Raw genomic sequence first — 11,116 nt, forward strand, 5'->3', positions numbered from 1 at the left:
GAAGAAGCCCAAGTGCCCATTGACCCATGAATGGATCAATAAATTGTGGTATATGTACACCATGGAATATTATGCAGCCTTAAAGAAAGTTGGAGACTTTACCTCTTACAAATTTACATGGATGGAGCTGGAACATATTCTTCTTAGCAGAGTATCTCAGGAATGGAAGAAAAAGCATCCAGTGTACTCAATCTTACTGTGAAACAAATTTATAACTTTATATGAAAGCTATAACCCAATTATAGCCCAAGAAGAAGGGGAAAGGGGAGAGGGAGGGGGGAGGATGGGTGGAGGGAGAGTAAGTGGTGGGACCACATCTACGGTGCATCTTGCAAGGGTACATGTGAAATTTACTAGGTGTAGAATATAAAGGTCTTAACACAATAACTGAGAAAATGCCGTGAAGGCTATGTTAACCAGTTTGATGACATATTTCAAATTGTCTATAAAACCAGCACACTGTACCCCATGACTGCATTAATGTACACAGCTATGATTTAATAAAAAATAACAAAATAAAAGTTGCTCTCAGATGAGAAGTGCTGACACTGACTCCCCAAACGTCACATCCTCTTCCCAGGGGCTGCTTTGCCCAATGACTGGTCAATGAGCATATATGGCAACCTGCCTCCCTGCTCCTAACTGGAACAGTTCCAAAAGGCCAGCCCACTTCAGAACTCCCCGTGGGGTCAGCAGGGAGCTTTGCAGCCCTGTGGCTCCCTCTGCCAATCCTGCTTCCCTCCTTCCCCTTGCAAAACCCAGGTACACTCTAATAACCTTCCTGCATGTGAAACTCCACCTGAGTCTGCTTTCCCCGGGATACTATCGGCAACAGCCTCCAGCAAATAGAAGCTGCTCAGTAAATGTGTATTGGCATAACCAGACAGTCAATTGGTCAGTGACAGATCTCATCAGAGGATGACCTCCCGGGGGCTAGTTAGCTGACCATGCAAATAGGTGCAGTGACCTTGCTAAAATAAGACTCTCCTCCCTGGGCAGGCCACTTTGAGTCACTGGAAGAAGATGAAGCCTTAGAGCTTGTAGGAGAAGGTGAACAGGGTCCCACAGGTGGCTCCAGGCAAAGAGTTGTTGGTGGGAAATAACGAGAAGGGCCACCAGACTCGCATTCTGTGGGAATGAGACCATTTCCCAACTCTCTCCATCTGTAGTCTCTTCTTTTGTAAACTGAACCAAATGAGATGTCTACAGTTGTTGGTTACTGTTTCTGCTGTTGATTCCTGGTCCCCTTCAATTAGAGCATGAAGAAGATGAATGTTTTTCTCTGAAGTTGACATAGATGGTGTGCCGCTGCTGGCTTCATCTTCAACATCATCTCATGTCTTCTTAAAATGAGTTATCCATTTTTTGTAATATGCTTACTTCTGTGGGGCAAATCTCTTTCACTCTGGGACATGCCACAGCTCAGAGAGAGAGGGAGGCCGGCACTTGAGGCAGAGGGTGCCCCTGCAGCCCCAGGTTTTTAGACAAGCAAGCATTAGAGGGAAGGAGGCCTCCTTAGGAATTAAACTGATCTAGGAAGCGAGACTTTCTGACCCTTGACCTAGATGCCCCAATGATAAGAATGAGATATTTTAATTGCAGATCTGTAGGATGTAAAAGATCAGGGGATGACAAAGAACTGGAACCACAAACGCTCTGTGGGGGTTCAAGACACCCACAGCTGGTTTTAAAATCCATGTTACCACAGACTGCCAGCAAAGGCCTGGAACATGGGGACCCTTGTCCTGGAAGAGTCGCTGAAAGACCAACTTACAACAAGACAGATTATTAAGAGAAAGTGATTTATTTACTGTGGAAAAGAAGAGAATCACAGAGTGATTACCTAATATCTCAGTGGGGTCCAGAAGTTCATATACTCTCATTTTAGAGGGAAGAGGGAGATGAGAAATACAGGTAATTCTCTAAGGGTCTTTCATTCAAAGCACTCTTTATACCAAGGAGTCATATTTTTGGGTGAAATTTCCTGAGCTGCTTCATTGATTTCCACGACTAGGTGGCAATTTATTTTTTCTGGCGCAGACCTGGGACCTGTAACTCATTCATCCTAGATTAAAGTTGCATCAATTCCTCAGTGAAGATGATTTAAATTTAATATCAGCGCCACATTATATATTATGAAGGGACTTCAAAAAGTTCATAGAAAATTCATATTATGGAAAAAACTATGCATGAATTTATAGTTTTTGGCACCAAAAGAATCTTATACTAACTTACTACAATATGTCTGAACAGAATCCAGTTTGAGGTAGTAAGAACTTAAGACATCAGTTTGGAAGGGGCTGCTGTCAGCAACATGAATTCCACTAAAATTAAAGCAAGAACAAACATCAAATTGATGGTGGCGTTTGGGTGGAAGAATAAGTAAAATCAGTAATATTTGACGAAAAGTGTATGGGCACAATACTCCAAAGAAATCACCAGTTTACAAATGGACGATCCATTTTAAGAGAGGTTGGGACAATGTGGAAGATGAAGCCTGCAGCAGCACACCGTCCAGGTCAATTTGTGGGAAAATAATTCATCTTGTTTGTGCCCTAATTGAAGATGACCAACAATTAACATAAGAAACAATGGCCAGCACCACAGACATCTCAGTTGGCTCACTTGGATAATTTTTTTTGAACATGGGGTCTCTCTATATTGCTCTGGCCTTGAGCAATCCTCCTGCCTCTGCCTCACAAAGTGCTGGGATCACCAGCGTGAGCCCCTGAGCCTGCCACCTTGCACGATTCTGACTGAACAATTAAAGCGGAGCAAACTTTCCACAAAAGCATTGTGCCCAGATCAGCTGCAGACAAGATAGAGCTTTCAATGGAAATTTTAAATAAGTAGGATCAAGATCCTGAAGAATTTCTTTGAAGAATTGTGACAGGGGACTAATCAGAGCTTTACCAGCGTGATCCTGAAGACAAAGCACTTCGAAGCAGTAGCCACCAAGGAGTGGACATGGTCCAGTCAAAGCAAAAGCAGACCAGTCAAGAGCAAAGGTCATGGCAACTGTGTTGGGGGATGCTCCAGGCATTTTGTTTTTTCACTTTCTGGAGAACCAAAGATTAAGAACATCTGCTTATTAGAAGGCTGTTTTGAGAAAGTTAGCCCAAGCTTCAGTAGAAAAACACCCAGGAAAGCTTCACCAGAAAGTCCTCCTCCACTCGACACAGTTCCTCCCCGTTCTTTTCATCAGACAAGAGCAATTATTCGAGAGTTTTGATGGGAAATCATTAGGCATCCACCTTACAGTCCTGATTTGGCTCCTCTGACTTCTTTTTGTTTCCTAATCTTAGAAAAAAGTCTGTAAAGAGCATACATTTCTCTTCTGTTAATAATGTGAAAATAGACAGCATTGACATGGTTAAATTCCCAGGCCCCTCAGCTCTTTAGGGATGGACCAATTGGCCAGTATCATCACTTTAAAAAGTTTCTTACTTTAATGGAACTTATATGGAGAACGTAAGTTTATGTGTTTTATTTTTAAATTTCACTTTCCATGAGTCTTTTCGCATCTTTTTGCGTAGTTTGTCATATACACAAATAATTATATTCTATACACAGTTAATAGTCTGTGAGTCAGGAGTTGTTTTATCTTGAGTTGTGGTTTGGAATAATCGTGCAATGCTTATTTCATATTCTCAATCCCTTTATCATCTTTGAAAAGTTGAGAGAAAGAACCTTCTTCAGGTACCTTTAAATAAATAGCAACCTGGCCCTCATGGATTCCAGCTGATCTTTGTGGTGAAGATGTGAGTGGTGGTAAGCAACAGTCCTTGTAGAATATAGCTTTGGAAAGTCTGTTTGTGATTGCCTATGGCCCAGGCTACAGAAGCTCAGAATCTTGGGGCTGGACTGGACCTTGGATATCCTCGTGACCACCCAGCTATGGGCACTCACTGATGGAGTTCCGTCTCCTCGTTGCTATCCCTGGCTAGGACTTCTAGCACATGATGTCTTTTAGCCATGACTATCTGGTCATTGCAATGCTTTGCCTTTGACACGTGCATGTAGAACTACATCTGAAAAGGAATTAGGGTCTTTATACATTTGTCAAAATCCATAGAATGTACAAGAGTGAGGCTTAATATAAACTCTCAACTCTGCCTGAAAGTTATGAATCAATGTAGGTCCACTAATTATAACAAATGTACGTACTGGTACAGGATGTTGATAATGGGGGAAGTTGTGTATGTTTGGGAACCAGGGTTTATGGGAACTCTCTGTACTTTCTGTTCCACTTTGCTGTGAAACTGAAACCTCCCTAAAAAAGAATATTTATTATTTTTTTAAAAGATAGAAATGAGGGCTCTTTCCGCAGAGGTGGAGTCCAATGTCAGTATGTAGCAGAGGTGGACCCCAATGTTGTATGTAGCAGTACATACTGTTCAGCATGTCCTCTGCGGTCAATGGAATTGGGTCCTTTGGCCTCTTCTTTCCTATCCAAAAAATAAATAAATTTTTTAAAAAATCAGTGATTGAAGGGTTTTTTTGTTTTGTTTTGTTTTGAGACAGAGTCTCGTGTGTTCACCCTTGGTAGAGTGCCGTGGTGTCATAGCTCACAGCAACCTCAAACTCTTGCATTCAAATTGATTGAAGGTTATTAAAGGAGTTGTTTTATCTTGAGTTGTGCTTTGGAGCCTGTTCCTTCCATCAGTTATCTGCAATTTGCTCATCTTTACAACCCTACCTTATCTGGGAGCACCTGGTTCCCCAGTCCCTGTAATCTCCTTCCCCACACCCATTTCAGTTCCCCGGGTGGGAGCCTGCCCTCTGTCATGGCCTAGCTTTGAGATTATTGTGTCCTATAATTTCCCTTTGTCGTGGGTCTCACTTGATCCATGCATGGAAAAAAATAACCCAGGATGACTTATTGTTGAAAGAAAAGGAGATAAGTCACGAGAAGGGAAAGATGGTGGGGTTTTTTTCTTTGCAGCTCAGGAAATGCAACTCTCTAGATAAGTTTTTTTTAAAAAAAAAAAAAACTCTTCAATTTTTTTGTAAAGTAAAAATAAATCTTCCCTTGAAAATAAAATGTATCATTGATGTGTCCAAAGCCACAGTTGCTTTTTCTATTTCTTTTTTTTTTTTTAAGATAAAAAAGTCAGGTTTGGGGAGGAAAACTGATCAGTTCATGCCCCCTTCTCTATGTGCATTAATTAAATAAGGATAAAAAGTAAAATAATCCTTCCAATGTCCTTCCTCTGACTCTTCCCCAGGCCTGCAGTGGTTTCAAACAAAGTTATTTCAGCTATTGTAGTTTCTGGTTCTAATCCAACTTTTTTTGGCCAAAATATTAGCAGCACTGCAGTGTCCACAGGGCTTCAGCATCCACAAGCACGTGTGAGACAGAGAGGAGGACAGGGGAAGGAGGAAAGAGAGAGAAGGCCGTGTGCATTTACGCGTGTGCTTTCTGCATGTGTGTATCTGGGCATGTGCCAGTGTAGGTGTTGAAAACTGTTCTTGACCTGTTTCTTTAGTGGAGCAGCCGTTCTGATGAGCCCCTGAAAAACCCTTTACCAGGATCTCCCTACCCTATTTCTATTAAGCAATTCCAGCTTTAGAAAGAAGGAGGACATTGAAAAATCCCTCCAGTTGAGCCATTGCAGGATTCAGGACAAAGTTTGCATGTTATTAAACCATTTTCTCTCAAGACCACTAGGCCCATTACCAGAGCCTCTGCAGCATATCTCCTGGGCAAGTTACTGACCCCTTCTTTGAACCACATTAGTAAAATCCCGTTGATTCAACTCCCTGCCACAGGGTTTTCATGAGGATGGAATGAGACAATGTCTGTAATGGACCCAGCGCTAAGCAGGTGCTCAAGATATTACAGTGTCTTCCCTCCCCCTGCCCTTTGTGGACCTGGGCAAAGGCATGGCTCTGTCCTCTTTCCTCCCGATGTTGCCTGCCAGCAACATCCTGCAGAAGGCAGGTAGGGAAAGAGCCCATCTGCTTGTTTCCACTTTCCTCCTCTGCTCTGCCCTGGCCCCATGTCCACAGCGTCCTCTCCTTTTACAGAACTTGATAGTATCCACAAATTCAGCACCCATCAACTTATGACTGAGCTGCTTATTAAGGGTTTCAAGTGTTTTCCTTCTGTCTGCCAGCCAGGCTGTAAGCTAACCCTAATATTAGTGCAAGCACCCTGAATCTTCAAATTGCTCAGCTGAAGGCAGAAAGATGTAAGTTGCATTCTCACTTTCCAAGATTTATCCTTATCGCCATTGGCCTGACTCAACTTCCCAGGACAGAGGGGCAGAAGCTTTGGTTGACCCAATTATCACTTTTTTTTTTGCCTGTAAAACAAACATAATAGCACTTGAACTTTTGTGAATATTAAATGATTAATGATTGCTAACTTTTGTTAAGTGCTTCGTGTATGCCAGGCTTGGTTCCTTACATGCATTTCATTTGGACGCCTGAACAACTCTCTACAATACACACTGTCATTATGTACAGCCCCTGTTTTACAGATGAGAATTTTGAAAGTTAAGGCTCAAATGAGACGTGAGAGATAAAGTTACTTGTCCATGAAGTGCAGACCGAGGATTAGCAACACGACGTCTTGACAAGAGTTGCCAACCATGTGTAGGTCTTGCCTTCTCATCTCTAATGAAGACTTTTCAGGATAGAGATATACCTTTACTGACTTTATACCCCCAAGAAATGTTAAAGAAAGCAATGAAGGAGTTTTTCTTTTTTTTTTTTTTTAAAAAAAAGGAGTCAAGAGCACAAACTACATAGGAAAATAATACTATTCAGCCATTAAAAAAAATAGAGATTTTGCAGCATTTGTACTAACCTGGATGGAGATGGAACACATTATTCTTAGTGAAGCATCACAGGAATGGAGACGCGTGAATCCTATGTATTCAACTATGATATGAGGACAATTAATGACAATTAATGATACTGTGGGGAAGGGGGAAGGGGAGAGCAGACAGAGAAGGAGGGAGGGGTGAGGGAAAGGAAAAAAAAAGGAAAGAAAATAGTGACTCATTCTCACATAAATTGGATTTAATTTTGACCAAAGTACATTATTTGAACAAGAATTTTTTTCTTTTTTTTTTTTTATTAAATCATAGCTATGTACATTAATAAAATCATGGGGTACAATGTGCTAGTTTTATACACAATCTGAAATGCTTTCTTCAAACTGGTCGACATAGCCTTCACGTGAACAATAATTTTTAATTCAATTTGTTAATATGTTGTTTAGGATATTGCATTCTCATTTATAAGTGAAATATGTTCATAATTTCCCCTTTATAATAATATATCTTTTCCAATTTTAATATCAGGTATATCCAGATGAAGTAGAATGATTTTGAAGTATTTCTTGTTTTTCTGTTGTCTATAAGATTTGGCATGATCTGTTTTTTGAAATTATCTTCTATTTTTATTTATAAAAATAAACTCTATTTTTTGAGACTTTGGGAAAAAAAAAAGAAGAAGAAGTTAACTGATGACTCCATACTGAACCTCAGCATCAAAGCATTCTATGATAGACATACTTTTATCTGACAATGTTAATGTCACTTTTTTGGTATTATTATTATTGCTCAATATTTCACTGCAGCAATCATCTGATTTCTTTTCCCAATGTATTTCTCTTCATTCATTCATTCTTTACGAGGTTTTTGTTTCTAGTCCTTATCTTAAACATTATTATTGTTATTAAATTTTAAGCCTCTTTAATTTTGTGAAGGCAAAAAGTAGAAACCGAATAAACACATGTACGTGTATAGAGAAAATGTTAAAAAAGGAAAATAGTAAAAACTAGAATATAGGAGGTGTGAGATTATTTATGTACAGCCCCACAAGAGATCAGAAGAAGAAACAAATTATTCTTCAAAGTTCTAGACTTGTGACCCTGGAAATCATGTAAGTATCCCAACACTGACTTTGTTCATGTCCCAAATTACCTGTTCATTAGCTGCTTATCAGCGTGGGCTCGCCGTCTTGCCACATTCTGCCCCTTAATTGCAATGGAAAGATGAATGAAGCTGTGATGAGTGAATAGACTTTCATCAGCTAGGAAGACTTTTTCCACATTAATAATGCTCCCAGGACTTCGCTAGCTAGCCCTTGCCTGTTCCCGTTAAGGTCGTGACTGCCCTGTGATGACCTGTGTGATCAGGAACTTGTTGATCACGTGCTGGAGGAGGTGGGGGCATGTGCAAAGTCAGGTGAGGAGAAGAAGAGCCTTCCTAACCCAGTGCAAACCCAAGAACATTTCTCCCAAGTCAGAAATGGGCTATTCCTAAAAGCTTTGAGAAACGAATTCTTATAAGATAGATATGGATTTACCACTGTCCCGCTGGGGGAAAATATTCCATTCCCAGGCTGAATCACATGGCCCCCTGTGAGTATTGCTTCATATGACGATTAAACTCAAAAGTTGTTCACTCAAACTAAATGTGGCCAACTCTTTTGAAAACCTGCTAACTTGTAAACCTCTTTAGATGGAGCACATACTCTGTCTCTACTCAGACGGCCTAACTTGTTAAGTTGCTCTTAATAAGCACATACTCTCTGGTTTGTTCTGTCTCTACTTGGATGGCCTAACTTATTAAGTTGCCCGTGACTCTTGTAGGCTTTTCTGCAAGTCAGTGAGAGCACAGAATCAGGAGCTGAGCTTTGAGGGGTGTCCCACATGGACAGAGAGAGCAGAGGGGGGGCTCACTCTCCAGGGATGGAGAAGCAGCAGCTTCAGAGCTGGGAGGAGAAAACACGCCCCCTGAATCCAGGGGTGCTAACTGGGATGAAGCAGTTGTCGAGATGGAGGGCTGGTGACGTTTGATAGGAGAAGGTTCAAGAGTCATCTGGAAGAAATTTATCAGTGAAATTTGCTGAAAGAGAAAGAACGGACCAGGAGCTCGAGGAAAGAAGAGTTATTTAGCAAAGAGGAGACCTGGGTACACCCACAGATTGAGAAAGAGTCAGTGAAGAAAAAGAAATTTAAGGTCCCAGTTTGCTTATAACTTAGGAGATTCCTGGGATGTGGGACTTTTGTTGCTAAAATCGGTAAAGTTTCAGGCAAACTGGAATGAGCCATCCCACAAAACACAAAGGGGGCAGGGTGAGGATGGAGAGAGACAACTGCTAGGTCCTGAAGAAGGTAGAAAGGTTAACCTGGGGAAGAAAGACAGGTCCTTTTACACATCAATATTTATCATACTGAGAAGTGTCTTGGCACACAAAGGACAGGGTGTATAAAATGTAGAAACACTCTCAATCACTAAATTACCTTGGTGAAGGCCTAAAGTGCTGGTTTCTCTCTGCTACTCCTTATTTCGTGCTCATGGTCAGCTCAGCTCTGAGCTCCAGCTAAAGGTCAAGTTATTACTCTGTTAGTCCTCAGCCCTGAGAACAAAAAGCTCCTCAAGCTGGCAGTCAGGGCTGGCTGGTCCTCCGCTTCAGATCAAAATGCTCTTCCCAGGTGCTGCTGTCACCTAATCTTCCCAAAGAAATTCCCAGAACTTGCCTCTTCTCCAAGGGCCTCCCAAGTACCCTCTTACTGAGTTCCTTGCCCTTTCCAACAAGAAATGTGGTTAGCACATCCATTACCACCAATTCATACTTGGCTACCAGCTCCTCCTGTGGCCCTCTTCTGAAAACCTCAAGTTTTCCATAGGGGTCCCCAGGACCTCAGGAGAACATGCCCAGGCCTGTGGCATGCACACTGGCTTGCTGTGGTGGCCTGTGTCCTTCTCTTCCTCCCACCCAGCCACATCCCTGCAGAACCTCATTGCCAAATCCCTTTGCTGCTGGATCTTACTCTGCCTCACTCCTCCCAGACCCACTTCTTGTAACAGTGATTTCACAGCAGAAGGGTCAGGGCCCACCACTCCTTTTTAGCACATCTTTTGTCAGAGTTCAGGAAATTCTCTCAACATCTTCCCTTGCTGTCTGTCAGGAGTTAGAAGCAAACAGGGAGTCCTAAAAAGATACAGCCAGAAGACCAGGGTACAGCTGCTGGCCTGCAGCTCTCAGCCATGTGACTTTGAGTAGGTCATTGGTAAGTCTCCATTGTCTCTTCTGTAAAATGGGCATTACTAAGATCTGAATGCTTTTGTTCCTTCCAAAATTCACATTTTGAAACCTAATTCCCAATGTGTTGGTTTTAGGAGGTGGGGCCTTTGAAGGGTAATTAAGCTATGAAGGTGGAGCCCCCATGAATGGAATTATAACCTTTATAATAGAAGCTCAGAGCAAGAAGCTCAGCCTGGCCTCTTCCCACATGAGGACTATCAACCAGGAAATGGGCTCTCACCTGACACCAAATACACCAGTGCCTTGACCTTGAATTTTCCAAGTTCCAGAACTGTGAGAAATAAATTTCTGTTGTTTATAAACCATCTTGTCTATGGTATTTTGCCACAGCAACCCAAACGGACTGACAGGCGTACCAGGCCTACCTCCAAGCGTTAGCTGACTGATTAAACTAGAAGAGATAAATAAAAACAGATTGTAAATTCCTGTGCCCACCATAAGTAAGCTAGGAGCACCAAAAGTAACAGAGAGATAAAAAGACATAATGGCAGCTAGCAATAAATATCTGTTGGATGATGAATGAGTGAATGAACAAATGAATGAATGAATGAATATAGGATCGTTCAGGTCAGACCTATGAAGAGCCTAAAAACCAATCAGTGCTAAAGTAGGTGCAAAGACCAGGGCAAGCAGCCACAAACTCTAGAGCCAGTGGTGGTGGAAGTTTGATATGATTCAATGGGCATGAAGATAGGCAAAGTGTCAGACCCCAGGCACAAAGCAGCAGCCACAGAGGGGGCCTTGCCATAGCAGGGACACCAATGCTGGTGAAAAAATTCTTGAATAGCAGCCAAGTCCAGGATGAGGCATCAAGGTAAGTCATCCTAGAATCATACACACAAGGGCCATTGGCCCCAGAAGAGGCCAGGTGAGCCATCTAGTCTGCAGATTCAAACTCAGATGTAAACCAGTAAAGCAGACAGGTGCAAATCAAGAAGGGGGGCTGAACTTGTACTTGTTGGGGGTCGGAAGCCAATACCACTGGATATGGTGCTTTGACATGCGGCACTGAAGAAGAGGCTCGGGGTATCTCTGACCTTCCCCGACT

Source organism: Otolemur garnettii, unplaced genomic scaffold, assembly GCF_000181295.1.
Source record: "Otolemur garnettii isolate 467f Iridium unplaced genomic scaffold, OtoGar3 scaffold00022, whole genome shotgun sequence".
Taxonomy (NCBI): domain Eukaryota; kingdom Metazoa; phylum Chordata; class Mammalia; order Primates; family Galagidae; genus Otolemur; species Otolemur garnettii.